Genomic DNA, 14,904 nt, shown 5'->3' with positions numbered 1-14,904 from the left:
TCTGTCCTCATCCCTGCCTTCTAACCTCTCCTGGTCCCTCGCCATCCCTCCCGGTCCATCCTCCTGTTTGTTCCCGGCGCTGCCTCCGACGCTCCTCTCCACGTCTGCGTGTTTGCTCCTTTTCCCATCTCTGGTTGTGAATCACTGTCTCCCTGGGAGTCTGTTTCTCTGTGCGTGTGTTTCTATTTCCTTTGTGTCTGATTTGGTCCTGTGTCTCCCTGACTGTGTTTCTCACCAACTCCCCGGGTCTCTCTGGGCCCCTCTTTCCCTGTCTCTGTTTCTCATTATCTGTTGGCCCTTTTTGCTCTGCTCTTAAGGACCGAATCTTCCAGTCTCCTAATCCAAGTGAAATTGGGGTCTGGCCCCACACAATGGCCTCTATTTCCAGTTCCTGGTGACTTTGAGCCTGGAGAAGGTCATGGGCAGGGGCAGCTCACAAAGTTGGCTCTGGCCCCAGGTAGCCCCTCTACCAAGGGGGGGCTAATCCAGAGAGTGCTGGAGCCTTCTCCCAGCAATACCCACACCACTGCTCCTTAGTGAGGTTCTTGCTAACTTGGGCTTCCCTCTTGCCCCTGCCGTGTTCCTCCTACACCCAAGCCCTGGACCCCCTGCCACTCTGCCTAGACCTGGAGTCCCGCCAAGGTATGGCCTTTAGGAAAGATGGGTGTGTTTAGGGGAAGAGGGTATCTTGGGGAATGAAATGGCAGAACAGAGAACGGGATGGAGGAGTTTGAGGGGTGGACGTGGAAGGCTGGGGTAGGGGCACAGTGGGGCCCCAGGCTGAGGAGACAGGACCCTTTCTTGTTGGAGGCAGGAGGGTCCTGCACGGGGACACCATCTTCTGTTGGCCCCTTCGTCTGGCCACGGGAGGGAAGTGGCCGTATGCATGCACGTGTGTGCTTAGGCGTGCAGGAACACAGGCGCAGGGAGGCCGGAGGCGGCAGGCAGTCAGTGGGTCGCTCTAGATTCCACGCCAAATTCCATCTGGGGTTTCCCAAAAGCAGCAAAGTCCAAATGTCTTCATACTTGCTCGCTGCCTCCCCGGCCCATTCACCGAAGAACGAGCTGATTGTCTGTGTCCTGCAAGGGCCCAGCTGCAAGGGTCTTGGAGGTCAGCTGGTCCACTTGCTCCCTTCTCAGAGAAGCCAACCGGAGCCCAGAGGGTTGGGAAGGCCAAGTGACACGGGACATTGGGGCTGAGTCAGGACCAGAACCATGCAGGTCTGGAGACCCCACACTCCGAAGCAGCCTGGGAGGAGGGAGCTGCCGGGGAGCTGCTGCAATGGAGGAAGGAACTCACAGGAGCCGGAGTGAGGTGGGAGGTCTTGCCCTGGCCTGGGTGAGGGGGAAGAGCCAGGCTGAGCTCTTTTCCTCTTAGTGGCCCCCCTGGACTGCAGCGGACACCAATTCCCATAATAACTTAGGGCGTTGGGCCAGGATCTTTCTTTTCAAAGTCCACAGAATGCAGAACGATGTTCTGCTCTAGCCTAGCTCTGCCTGCAGGGAGGGACAGACGGTCTTGTGTTGTGTTGGTACGGGTGCCACTTACTGCCGTGTGCTGTGTGACCTTAGTCAAGAGATGAACCTCCTCTTTGCCTCTCTGGCCTCTCTGTGGGGGTGGATAAACAGTACCTCCTTTGTCGCAGGGGGTCATCGTGAGGATGACATAAACTGCTCAGTGTTGGCATACCGTGACGTAAATAAATGTTAGCTGAATCATAACAAGCAATAAGCATTTAAATCCTGGCAGAGGAAAGGCGCCCAAAGCTCCTTTTCTCCATTTCATGTAGAGGCAGAGATGCCAAGGAATGAGGGCCTTGCTTCCCTCTGAGAACCCTCTCTGGGTGGTGGTGGGGGGGTTCTGAAATCCAGCCCCCTCTGCTGTCCACTAAGTGAATCTGGGTCCCACCCAAGGGCCAGGTGAGAGAGGGCAGGGCCCATGACCTAACTCGGAGAGTGACCTGGTATTGACCACTCTTCCTAGAGAGCCAGAGGGGACAGGTTGTAGCAGTGGTGCTGGGACCAGAGATTTGAGTGATTCTCTCTCTTCCTGGTTTGCTCCCCCACCGCCAACTGAGCACTGCCTGCGTTGGCCTTTTTGTGGTGCCCACCTCTCCCTCAGGCTGAGAGTCCAGGGGGGACTATGGACTGTGCTTGTCACAGGCGTCTCCACTGTCACTGTCTTTACACACTGTGGCTCCCCACCTGCTTTGTAATATGCTCTCTGTGTCCGGCCCACATGTTCTCCAGCCACACAGCAGACCCCTTCTGCTCCCCTCTTTCCCTTCTTCCCTCTGTGTGGACAGTTTCCCCCTACCTAGAACACCTGTCCCCAGACCCCTCCCCAAAACCTAAGAAAGTCTTACACATTCTTCAAGGCTCAGCTCAAATACCAGCTCCTCCAGAAAGCCTTCCAGGATCTTCACACCCCGGCCTTTTCTCTGGGCCTCTCTGCTGGCCCTTGGCCATTCTCCCTAGAAGATGTGTATACATGTTCTAATGTTCCCACCAGGCTGTGGGGGCTGGCCCAGTTCTGATTCATCTTTCATTTCCCCATGACGCTTTGTTCCAAGTAAACACTGGCTCTGTTGTCACTGAAATGAAACTGGTTGGGGGCCTCCCAGGATCAGGGGCCAGATTTCTCTAAGGGGATAGGGAATGAATTCCCAAAACCCTTGGTGGGGGGCACTCATCTTGGGGGGTGGGGGTTGTCCGCCCAGGCTGACTGGGCTTCTTATCTCCACCAGCTGGGTGTTCTGGGCAATCCATCTCTTCTGCTTCCCGCCCCCCTCTAGTGTACACATACCCTCTAAGTGAGTAAGACGGCTCCCTAGGGATCGAGCAGCTCCTACAGGGCGAGCTGCAAGGAATGCTTGGTTCACTGTCCACCTTCCAGGAGGAGGCAAGATGCAAGTTGGATTGCCAACAGGAATTCTTGGCCATGGGACCAGGGTCTGAGCCTTCTTCCCGGCATTCCTTTGGAAACTAAAGTCCACCTCACTCATTCTTGGGGTGATGGGCAGGCATGGAGTGGGGAGGTGACTTCATGAGTTGATCCCAAGTCAGAGCCACCAACCTGCGGGCCAGGAGGGTGGAGGGAGGCGTGCCACCTGACAATTAACGGTTCAGGGAGCTTATTATCCTAATGAGCGGCTGGAGGAGCTCAACCAACACTCACCTTCCCAGAGGCTTAGCAGAGACAAAAACCGCATTTGGGAGCCATTATCCTTCCAAAGTGTAGGTTTCCGGGGCACGGCCAGGGGTGGAGAGAGAGAAAACCTCCAAGATGTGGGGTGGAAAGTTGGGGTGGGAAGGTTGAGCTAGCAAGCTGTGGCTGTCTGGGCCCCAAGTGAGACCCCCCCAGCCCTAGTCCCCTCTCTGCCCTCCCCTTCTCTGCAGCCTCACTCCCACCCCCAGCCTTGTGCTGTTTGAGAGAGAACCCTGTAGCCAGAGAGGAAATAAAGGGATTGGGAATCCCCTAGTATCTCCCCTTTTCTAGCTCTGCCCTAGTTGGCCCCTTGAAAGAGGGATCTCCTGCACCCCGCTGGTTGGTGCCTTTGTGGCACATCCAGATGTTACCAGGGATTGTCGTCGTCCTCGGACTTCAGAAGAACTTCCCAGTCCCAAAGAAGCTGGAAGTTCCTGCGGCAAATAGGGGAAAAAGGAGCCCCTCCTAAGGCTGGGCGCTGATCTGGGCTCATCAGCGACCAACCAGAGGGCCTCTCCTGGGCCTGGGGGCTCAGACTAAAGTGCAGAGAAGACAGTCTGAGACATCCCTGAAGCCGATCACGTCTTAAGAACTTGGGGGTCAGGCAAAGCATGAAGGCGAACAGAAGGGGGGGGAAGTGAGGTGGGCAGAGACCACATTCTTCTGCAAACCAAACCGTAGCTCCTCTAAGCAGCCACATCATCTGGCCCCGGCCCAGGACAGACTCGGCCCCAGTGGTGTGCATGCACCCATGTGCACACGTGTGCACACACCTCCCCCGCTGATGTGATGCCCCCCCTCCGCCTTGCCATTAGGGGAGCCAGGCCAGCCATTAGGGGCGGCCTGCAGGATCCCCCTCACCACAGTGGCCCTGTTAGCACCTCCTCCCTCCCTTGTTAGCGCCTCCCAGCCCCTCTTCTGGCTCCAGCCCCTGATGTCCCTGGAGAGAGGCCCCGTGGCTTGCAGCCCAGTTCTTGTCTTCCCACTCCACTTGGGCTGCTCTTTTCCTTCTTCTCCCAACGGCGAAGCCCCCTGCCCCCTCCATCCAGCCTCCTCCATGGAGAGAGGTCCTTTCCAGAACAAAGGGCCTGGGGCCTGAAGTCAATTCCCCTGCAAGTGAGCATGCCCTCCTCCAGGCTGGGCAACAAGTGAGCCCTTCCGCCTCTCCTGCCCACAGGGTGGGAAGGGTCAGGTTTGGGAGGGAGCCTGGTCCTAGGGGCCGGAGCTCAGTCCCGGTGCCAGCTGTGCCACCCTCACCAGGGCAATCGCCCTGTCCGCAGCACTGGGGGAGGCTGAAGGCGGGAGAAGTGACCTGCCTGCAGCTCCAGGGCCTGAGCCTGGGCTGCTGAGTGGGACAGGGTGGTCCTATGCCCCGAGCCAGGCTGTCAGGCCGCCAAGACTGCAGGTTTCCTCTACCGAAGGGCCCCTTCCTGGCCAGCTTTGATGTGTCTGCGAGGTTAGTGAAGGATGTTTGGCTTCAGGGCCCGGCGCCAGGATAAACTCCCTCTGCCTGCTGGGCCAAACCACTGCCTCCTCACTGCCTGGCTCGCCTGCCTCCCCCAGCCTGGGGCTGGCCTCCCCCAAAGCCAGTGCTGTCCTGCCTGCCCAGTGCAGTGGGCACCAAGTGGCCACGGTTATTACTGCCACCTGGGAGAGAGCCTGTGCTCAATGGATGTCCTGTTGCAGAGACTGGCACTGGGCTGTTTGCCCGCCCGCTAGGTGATTGGGGCCCTGGGCCAGGTGGGGTGGAGGGGCCAGACCCCAGCTTTTGTTAGGGGTGGGAGTGAAATGCAGTTTGGGGGGAGGGGTGTCCACGTGGAATGGGCTGCACAGACTTCAGCTCTTCCAGATGTGCTGAGGTTCCAGATGTGGGGATGACTCAGCCGGGAATGGGGAGGGGTGGGCGGTCCATGAGTGGGGGGGAAGAGGGGATATGACAGGCAGGGGGAATTGAGGCCCCTCCAACAAAGGCCAGCTGCTGCTCCCCTTCATCTGGAGCCCCCAGACTGAGCTGGTGGAGTGGTAGCTGCCGGTGGCTGCCCAGATGTGCAACCTGTATGCAGATGGGGAGAGGCGAGAATGAGACTCCAGGGCAAGGGACTCAGCTAGGAAGTCGCCCAGAGACTGAGAGGCAGAGGCAGAAGGTGGGGTACAGTGAGTGGGGAGGGGGTAGGTAGAGGAGGTGGGAGGGAGGATGGAGATGGGGGGAGGAGAGGTAGGAAGAGGCTCAGGACTGAAATGTTAGACCTCTCTTGGCTGATTTGGGGTGTTGGGTACTGGGAGGAGAGAGAGAGAGAGAGAGAGAGAGAGAGAGAGAGAGAGTGTGTGTGTGTGTGACCTTGCTGCAGGAGTGTAGGTTCTATGTGGGGTAGGGGGTATCGGAGTGAGTGTCATGCATCTGACACCTATGAGCTGTATTTGTGAGCTAAGTGTTAGCAGACCCTGTGCATGTCAGGTGCGGTGGGCTGTGGGGCATGGCTTCTAGGTCTGTATGATGGAGAAAGAATGTGGGGACAGCATCTGTGTAGTGATTGGTGGGGTGGGGGGCTGTGATGGCATGTGTTTAAGTGAAGCTCCATGTGCCTTTGGGTGTTGTGGGGCAGTCCCTCGGACCTGGGGAGTCAGAGGTGCCCAGGCACACCAGAACAGGGCTCCAGAGTCCTGGGGCTTCCTCCACCTCCTCCAGCCTCCCCAGTCCCTGGGCCCCCGCCTGGCTTGGCTGGTGAGATCATCTCTTATAGTACAGAGGAGAGGTTGCTGAGCTTTGGGGCACTAGCACCCCGTGTGCCGCAGTGCGAGGACCAGGTTTGCAGCTATGCTGGATGGCTCTCCCTGCACCCCTCCCCCAGCTCTGCAGTCCTGGCCTCCTTTCTGGCCTCCAGGTGGGTCTGCTGGCTGCGCCTCTGGCCGCTCCCTGGAGAGCCCCACCTGTGCCAGCTGCCCATGCCAGGGTAAACAGGGCACTAAGTGTCTGAGCCGGTGCCCGCCACGCTGGGCACTGCTTCTCCACTCCAGGCTCTGCTGTGGTTTGGGTCGCCTCCTCCAGCTGAATGGCAGGTCCAATGCCCCAGACCCCATAAACAGGATTTTTGGGCAGGCTTGTGGTTATGGGGACCTGGTAAGCAGACGGGTAATCAAGTTTAAGAGGGAGACAACATATCATCACCTGTAAAAGGGGGGGCTGTTGTGACTAGCACCCCCCATGCTGCAGGGGTCTCACCCCTCCCAGGCAGCACTAGTGGAATCTTCTATCCCTGCCCCCCACCCTGCTGGGGCCCACCTACCCTCCTTTAAGAGCTCTCAGCACAGTTCTTGTCACCCACTTTATTTGTGAATACAAATGTCCCCTCAGTGGTGGCCCACTGGCCTCTCCTCTTGTGCTGTCCTGTTTTCTCTCTTCACAGTCCATGGGCGAGCCCTGTCCCCTAAATCACACACATGAGGTATAAACTTGGATGGGTACCTGGTCCTCCAGACCCAGCAGTACTGCACCCACCGCCTGATCCCTGGGCCCTCTCACTCTCTGCTCCTAGGGACTCAGGCCGGGAAGCTTGCTCCTCTGCTGCAGGTTCCCCCCAATTCCTTAACCCCTGCACCCCCTCCTTCAGCACCAATCCCCTCCCTCCCTCTGCGGCTGAGTCCACGATGAGAGGGGCACTTGTTTCCATCCACCTTCTGAACCCACTGATGCCTCCACCTGCAGGGCAGCAAAGAGGCAGAAGAAGCCTCAACCCCCACGAAACCCCCAGGCAGTGAGGGTGGGGAGGGGGCACAGGGCAGAGCTGGGGCAAGGAGGAGCGGCAGGGGAGTCTCCCTCTGGAAGCAGCCTGGAGGCCCTTCACCCTCCCTCCTGGAGAGCCGCACAGAGGGGTCCAGGGGGCAGGGGGCAGGCGTCCCAGGCCCATGGGTGCCAGGCCGAGGTAGGCCGAGTGATGCCTGGGCCCGCCCTGTCCTCCCAGTCTCCATGTGCCAGCACCTCAGTGTTTCTGGGTCTTTCCCTTTCCTTCTGTTCCTGTGTGTGTGCACTGTTTCTCTTGATCTCCCACTGGCTTCCTGAGTTCCTTCTTTCTTGCCTTTTCCCTTCCCTCCCTTCTGTACTCCTTGAGGGGAGCAGCCCCAGTCCAGAAATAGGTTCCCAGAATGCAAGGTGGCTTTTCCAGGGAGGTCCTTGGCCTGGGCCTGTGGTCTCAAAATAACCACGTCCAGCTTCCCACTTTCTTTGTCCGCTCCCCTGCCCCAGGATCCCCCATGTGCTTGGGGTCCTTGGAGCTGGAGCAGTCTTGCTCTTGCCAGGTTGGAGGGGAGTGCCCATCTTCAGAACTACTCACTTGGCAACCATGGGGTGAAGGCATACCCCCCTCCCTTTCTCTCTCTCTCTCTCTGTCATTCCTGAGAAACCTGCACTCGGAAAGAGTGCAGTCTGGGCCCCATTCCTGGGTGAGCCAGATGCCCAGGGTGTCCAGGATCCAGATTTATGCCACTTGTCTGGGTGTGATTGTGAACAGCACCTCCAAAGTATCCTGCCAGGAGCTATAAATGATATCCCCACACACCGGTCAGGCCCTAGAGGGTCCCACAGCCTCCCCCACCCACTTCGGCCTCCTAGGAGAGCTGTGCAGCCTGCTTGGGCCTCACCTGCCCAAGGACAACAGGGCCAGACAGCAAAGAGGGGAGCTGTATAAATAGCCATTTTGGGGGGAGGCCCCCCAGCAGTGGGCAGGGTGGGTCTGCTTGCTGGAGAGGGAAGAAGGAGAGTTGTGGTTGCCCCCAGGCAGCATGTAATTTACGATTTATTTTGGGGCACTCTCTCCAGCTTGGGTGGGGCAGAGGTTAATTTAAGGGCTTAATGGGGCGGGGGTTGTCGGAGGGGGAAGAGAAGCCCTCCCCCTCTGGCTTATCTGCGAAGAGGGGCGTTCCTTTCAAAGACTGCCGCCACCCCTGGACCCTGGGTCCCTCTGTGGAGCCCTCCCTGGACCCCCTTACACCTGCTAGCCGGGGGCTCGGGCCCATGGGTGCCAGCCCTCCTCTAGCCACCAGGCACCAAAGCAGTGGCTGCTGAAGGAAGTGGTGGTGGCTGTGGTGGACACAGCAGTCGGCCTGTGGGCACTGCAAGAGGGGACCCCGCCGGGAAAGCCTCTCGGGGCTAAGCAAGCGGCTGTTCCTGGGAGCTCTCTGAGCAGCTCAGGTCTTGCTCCAGGATGCTTCATTCTCTGCCCTTCCACAGAGGCGCAGAGCTCCCAGTCTGATGGAGGAGACACAGGCTCTACCCACAGGGAGCCCTCGGTCACAGGCTCTAATGTCAGACAGTGGCCAGTCATTACTTTCTTCGCAACCCCTATCATGATCTTCATTTTTAGTCTTTATTTGTTTATGTCTCTTCCTGGAACTTAGGCTGTGGGGCCATAGAGACTTTATTCTGTCCCTCACAGTGTCTTTAGCACTTGCCTAGCACAGAGAAGCACAATAAATATTTCCCAAATGAACAAAGGAATTTGGAGGGAATTTGTAAGGAAACAGCGCCAGGTCAGAAAGCCCCAGGTCAGGAGGCAGTGGTGGACACAGTCGGGGGTCTTCTCCCTCAGCACCCCACACCTCTATGCTCTGGCTCTAACACCTTGCAGTCTATTGCCCCCTCTTGGGGGTCAGCAGCCACCCTGAGCTAGGGGCTGCCGTGCAAATGTGGTCTCCTTTCCACATGCACACCTTTTCTCACCCTCCCCTCCTCCTATGGTTCCTTTGGCTGCCGTGGCCACTTGACCAAATCCTGCTAGTCCTTTCAGATCCCAGGCAGAGCCCTTTCCTTTAGGCCAGAGTCCCCTCCTTTTGGCCAGAAGTCCCCCTCCTTTAGACCAGGCTGGCCTAGAGCTGGCCTGGAGCCTGGCACCCCACTAGGGTTTAATCTAGGAGACTGTGAGCCACCCAGGAGGCCAGAGGAGGCGTGTATGTTCCTCTCTGCCCCAGCTTCTGATTCTGGGTGATTCTCTGGTGACAGGTGTACGTGATGGTGTATGTCATTGTTGGTGGAGGAGTAGGTGATTTCAGGAACCAGGGACAGCAGCCAGGACCCAAGTGGGGTAGGGGTGGCATGGAGTTCCTCTTAGAAAGATGTTGAGCCTTTGGGAGAGAGAGAAGGAGTGAGGTGGAACAGGGCCCAGGGAAGAATGAGGGGCATTGAAGAGTGGGGGAGGCTGGGGATGGAGAGGACGGAGGGGAACCAGGAACAGAGAGTCAGGGAGGCTGGGTCAGGGAGAAGGCATGACAGAGGGTCAGAAAAAGGCAAAGGCTTCTTGGTCCCTAGACCACGTGTCCCTTCTCGGGCCTCAGCCTGCTTCATCTGTGTGGCAGTTGACATCTTGGCTTTTAAGAAGACCTCCTTCGAGAAAAAAAAAAAAAAAAAAAAGAAGACCTCCTTCGGGGGCTTTGGCAGCCCCTTCCTCTCCTGGTTTCCTGTCTCCCTCTCCGGCTGCTCCTTCTCCAGCTCCTGAGAAGGCTGTGTCTACTCTGTCTTCCCTTGGCTTTGGGCCTGGCCTCTTCCCTCTGCGCTCTCTCCAGGGGCCCTTCCCACCTCCAGCCACCCGGTGAGCAGCTCCCCTTGGATGGCGTGCAGGTGTATGAAAGTCACCATGCTCCGCAGCAAACCACCCAGCCAGATGTTCAAGCCAGAAAGCCAGGAACCAGCCCTTATCCCTCTGCCCATCTGTTGCAGAGTCCTGTGACTTCCGGCCTCCTAAATCTCGGTCCATCTGGCTCCTCTTTCCACTCTGCTGCTTCTGGCCTGGCCACTGTCACCTCCTACCTGGACCTCTGTGGCAGCCTCGTAGGGGCCACCCCACCACCATTCTGATCACTTTCCAGTCAGTCCTCCATGGGTCATCCTGAAATCTTCCTAGAACATGCATTTGATCATCTTGCCATTGTACCGCCCCTCACCACCACCCTGAGTACTCCTGCATCTCCCCCTGTACCCCACAGCTTTCCTCCCTCTCCACCAGCCTCTACATGGGCACCTTCCAGCACCTTCCATGCTGGGTTCTCTCTCATGCTGGGCCTTTGCAGGGGCTGCTCCCGAGACCAGCCACACTCTCCCTCAGGACTCTTCCCCAGCAGCACTTCATCTGGGAAGTCTTTCCTGATGCTCTGCTCCCTGAGCTTGGGTCAGGAGTTTCCTCTCCGGAGTTCCCGCCCAGGGGCTGCCCTGGCCTGGAGCTCCCCCACCACGAGACACTCGGCACTCCCTGTGTTGAGTGCATTGCATTGCACTTCACTCCTTGCTTCTGGAGGCTCTGCTGGGCCAGAGACTGTAACTGCCCACAGCGAGGCCTGGCACAGCCAGGATAGGTGCCCAGGAACTGCTTATTGGTAGAACATTCATCCCAGGGAGACTGACAGGGCAAGAAGGAAGAAGGCAGAAGACCCCTCCAGGGCTGGGCAGTGAGGCAGTGGAGTGGGAGAGCTCCCAGGACCTGGGGGCAAGCAGGAGGCCTTGGTTAGGGTGCTGGCCCTGGGGTCCAAGGTGAGGCTGCCGTGGGCCTGTGGCACCTGACCTCCTCAGGAGGAACAAGAAGCAGCAGAGGCCTCCAGCTATAGGCCTCTGGCTCCCGGATGGGCCAAGGCTGCCCACCCTCACCCACCAGCATCTCCAGCAGCAGCCCAGAGGCGGAACAAACTGGCCACACACAGATATGTCCAGTGTCTCATGCTTCATGGCCAGGCACAGGGGACTGTGGACAGTCCCAAGTGGAGATCTTCTCCGAGAATTACAAAAAAGTTCATAGGCCATTTTACTTCCTATCTCATACTGTGTCCTTGTATGTTTTAATACGAAAATAATGCTTTAAATCACTTACCATTGGGGGGGAAAATGGACACTCTGGGGAGATGAGGCAAATGATCAGGGCTGAGCTGTTCTTGCCCTCTTCGTGGGTTTGGCAAAAGCGCAGACTGGGAGCCCCGGCCCAGGTCCTAGGCCCTGCTCCACACACACTGGGCACGGCTGCGGCGTCCACAGAATGGGCGGTGGGCCGGGAAGGCATTGGCTGAAGACCGTGGCCACCATTTAGTGGAGCCGTGGGTGTGAAGACCTAGTGATTCACACATGGAACCTTAGGTGCCAGGCTGGGTGTCTGGGGACCAGGGACTGCAGAAGCAGAAGGGAGCATCTAGGCCTGTGCCCCCCCCCACCTGCCCCCCCCCCCAGCTTCCTGGGAGCAGGCTGGGGGTTGGGGGTCCAGGCAGCGGCCGTCCCCTCACAGGCTAGAGGAAAGGGTGAGCTCACCCTCTGGCCTGTGCAGAAGCAAGCGGGTAGGAGAATAATTAAAATGCCAGAGGTTAGGAGGTGAAGTTACAATGGAAAGAATGAAGCCCAGCGCTGCCGCCACTCGCTGCCGGCTGCTCTCCCACCCCGTCCCTCTGCCAAGCCCACATTTGATTTTTATTTCGGGAGCCGCCAGCGCAGCACTTGGGAGGGAGCAGAGAAACCTCACTCCTGCTGGCCCTGCCACGTCTGGAGCTGGGGCCCGCGCAGGGGAGGGGCTTCCCGGGCCCAGAGGAAGAGCCTAAAGGGCCCTCACCCTCTCACCTGGGCACTCAGGGGACCCCCGGAACCAGGCAGGGGGCAGGGCAGCAAGAGGGGCCAGAGTGGGATTGGGAGGCAATGAGTAGAGATACAGAAAGAGTGGAGGATATTCCTCACCCAGAAAGAGGGAAGACCCCTTGCTTCACTCATCTGAGGCTGAGGGAGAGAAAAATCATCCAGCCTCTAGCCTGCCCCCGTGTTTCAACTTTTGCCCTCCCCCCAACTCGGGGGACATCCAGTCCGTTGATAGGTACACATATATGTGCAAGGGCTCTCACTCCCATCTTGTTCCTCATGACTTGCTGTGTGATCCTGGGGAAGTTACTATCCCTCTCTGGACCTCAGTTTCATCTGTGAAATGGGAGAGTAGGTAAGATAAGCAGGTTCAAACAGGGCTCCTCGGTGGTGTCCAGAGGCCTGGGTGCTGTCTCCCATAGGCTGTCTGCTCCCCAGCACATCTCTTATCTGCCCCGTCCAAGGACTGGGGAAGTGGGGGCAGCTGCTGGCCCATCCTTTGAAGAGCCCTGAGCCCCTTCTTCCTGTAGACGGGAGCCTCGGGGGCCAACTCACATTTTCCTGCTCTCGGCTTTCTCTACCGCCCGTAATACACTCCAGATGGTTTCTCCATCCGAAAGCCGAGGCAGCAGATTCCAGAGGGAAAGTGGTTGGGCTCCTCTCTGGGCTCCTCTTTCCACCAGGCTGGAGAGGGGGCCTGGGTGAGGGACTGGGGTGGCTGGAAAAATGGAGTGGGGGTGGTGCTAACTCCACAAGAAGAGGGTGGGAGATCTCCCCAGGCTCCTCTCTGCCACATAAGGTGCTGGGGTCCGTGGGAGAGATGGCAGGGCCATGAGGGGGCAGGGGCATGGCCCAAAGCACCTTGTGGCTTCCCGCAGGTTCTCTCCCCAGTGGGACAGCCCACTAAGAGCTGTTCGGGGGACTCTAGGTTTTCCTGGGGAGGAAGGGAGGGAGGAAGGTTTTCCAGTGTTTCCAGTGCTGGGGAAAGAACACCATCCAATGAGCCAGATATAACTGGTTTCAAATCCTGACTCTGCCACTTAGAGGCTCTGCAAACCTTGACTTCCTAGAGCCTCGATTTACCCTCCTGTAAAATGAGGATGCTTATGCTGCTTGAGATGGTCATGAAGGTGACATGGATAATGGACAGAAAGTCTTCCTGTGCCTTCAGGTGTCCAGAAATGCCCAGTGACTGCCTGGGAGACCCTCTGAGCACACAGCTTGCCTTCCCATTAGGAAAAAGCCCCAGCCCGGCCTGACTCAGCTCCCTCTTGTTGCAGCTTCTCAGTGGTTCCTTCTAAGACATCAAGGGGACTTTAAGTGACAATTTGGAGGCTGTTTAGGAGATAAGCTTGGGGATGGGTGCTATAAGCCTGAGGCTGAACCCCAGCCAGCGTTGGCCTCCTCCCAGGCCCCGCCCCCTTTGCCTCAGCCCTGCAGGACCTAAGCCTGGGCCTGGAGAGCCACGTAGAAGCAGAGGGGACTGGGGGGGGGGGGGGGGGGGCGGGCAGTCTCTCCCAGCCAGGCCCCGCCTGCCCCTCAACTTCCCCGCCAGGACTGCCTCCCAGCCACGCTCTCTAGCCTTCTCTCCGCCTCTGCTGTACCAGGGGGAGAGCTTCGATTTTTCCACCACAAGAGCCAAGAGCAAAATGGGAAACAAATCCAGCCTGGGGCTGCTGGTCCCCCTGCCTGACCCATAGGGTGTGAAGGGAAGGGGAGAGAAAGCCCCCAGCCCCTTCCCTACCTCTACTTCCTCCCCCCCTACCCTCATCCAGGACATTGGCTTACTCCAGGAATCCAGGGGTCACAGGCCTAACTGGGGAGAGGAGGGGACTGGAGGGGAGCCCGGGGGAGGGACCCTCACTTCCCCACACCCGCCTTGAGGCAGAAAGCCAAGGGCTCACACTCTGGCTTCTCCCCTCCCCCAGCCTTGGAAAAGCCTGAGAAAAGTAGCCACCTTGCCACTTCCCACTCTAAGGTTCTGTGCTGGGACCATTATCAGAGGGGAAGGGACAGCTACCCCTCTCAGGTGCTCGCGGTCTAGACAGAGATGGGACCTCCAAGCCCCCTTCCAATTAATAACCTCCTCCAAGTCCTTCCCTTCCTTGTACTCCTTCCTGCCACCAAGCTTCCCTCCTTCAATGACACCCCCTCACTGAGTCGCCCACCCACCCCATGCATCCAGCTCTCTCTCCCTCCTTCCCCCACCCTGGGCTACCCTTCTCTGCAGTGAGCTCACCTCAGCTACTGCAGGAAGTAGCAGCCGCACAGAGATGAACAGAGATGAGTGCAGTGTCCCCGCCAAAGGCCGGTAGACCTGGCAGGCCTGAGCGTTTCCTCTCCTCACCCTATGAGGTGGTACCCTCTCCTGGCCAAAGCCTGCCTCCCCAGGCTCAGGGCCCCACACTCCTGCCCCAGCTTCCCTCCCTGGCTCTCCGGGTGCTGCCCACATCTCCCACTGGACAGGCCTCCTTTCTGTCCACCCACAGACACAGGCTAGTGTCTCTCACCACGCTGCTCTCCTGAGGCCCCACATCGCCTTCCTGGTCCTCCTTCCCTCCCAGCACACTTCTTATAAGGGCTGTCTCAGTGGCCAGTGAGCTCATGCCTCAACCTGCTCCAATCTGGCTTACCCTTGGGACCCTGGAAGGGACTCAGTCTGCAGAAGGAACTGAAGTTCTCTGTGGAAGAAGATGACATCAACCGGAGCCTCTACAACCTGTCACATGCAACATCCACCTTACAATAAACACTTGTCAGGCAGGGGTCTTTCTCCTCCTCCTTTTCCTCCTCCTCCTTCTTCTTGCCCTCCTCTTTCTTTTCCTCTTCCCTTTGGTTCCCTTTCCTTTAAGAACAGTTCAGTCCAGAAGGTTTAAGATAGGCCAAGCAATGTAGATGTTCTTGGGGGTGAGAGGTGGGGAATGTCATGGTCCAGCAAAGGTTTTGGAGCTCAAGTGAAGTAAGGAGGGCTTCTCTGCTTGGGGGGACAGCCAGAGCAGGGCAGACAGTGGCGGGGGTGGAGGGAAGGTGAAGAGAAAGAAAGAAGAGAGTCAAAGCTCAATCATACAAACAGATGGCCTCACCCAAATTTCAGAGCTCAAGCAGA

The sequence above is a fragment of the Canis lupus genome, chromosome 9 (assembly GCF_011100685.1).
Source record: "Canis lupus familiaris isolate Mischka breed German Shepherd chromosome 9, alternate assembly UU_Cfam_GSD_1.0, whole genome shotgun sequence".
Lineage (NCBI taxonomy): Eukaryota > Metazoa > Chordata > Mammalia > Carnivora > Canidae > Canis > Canis lupus.
This window is presented reverse-complemented; position numbering follows the sequence as displayed.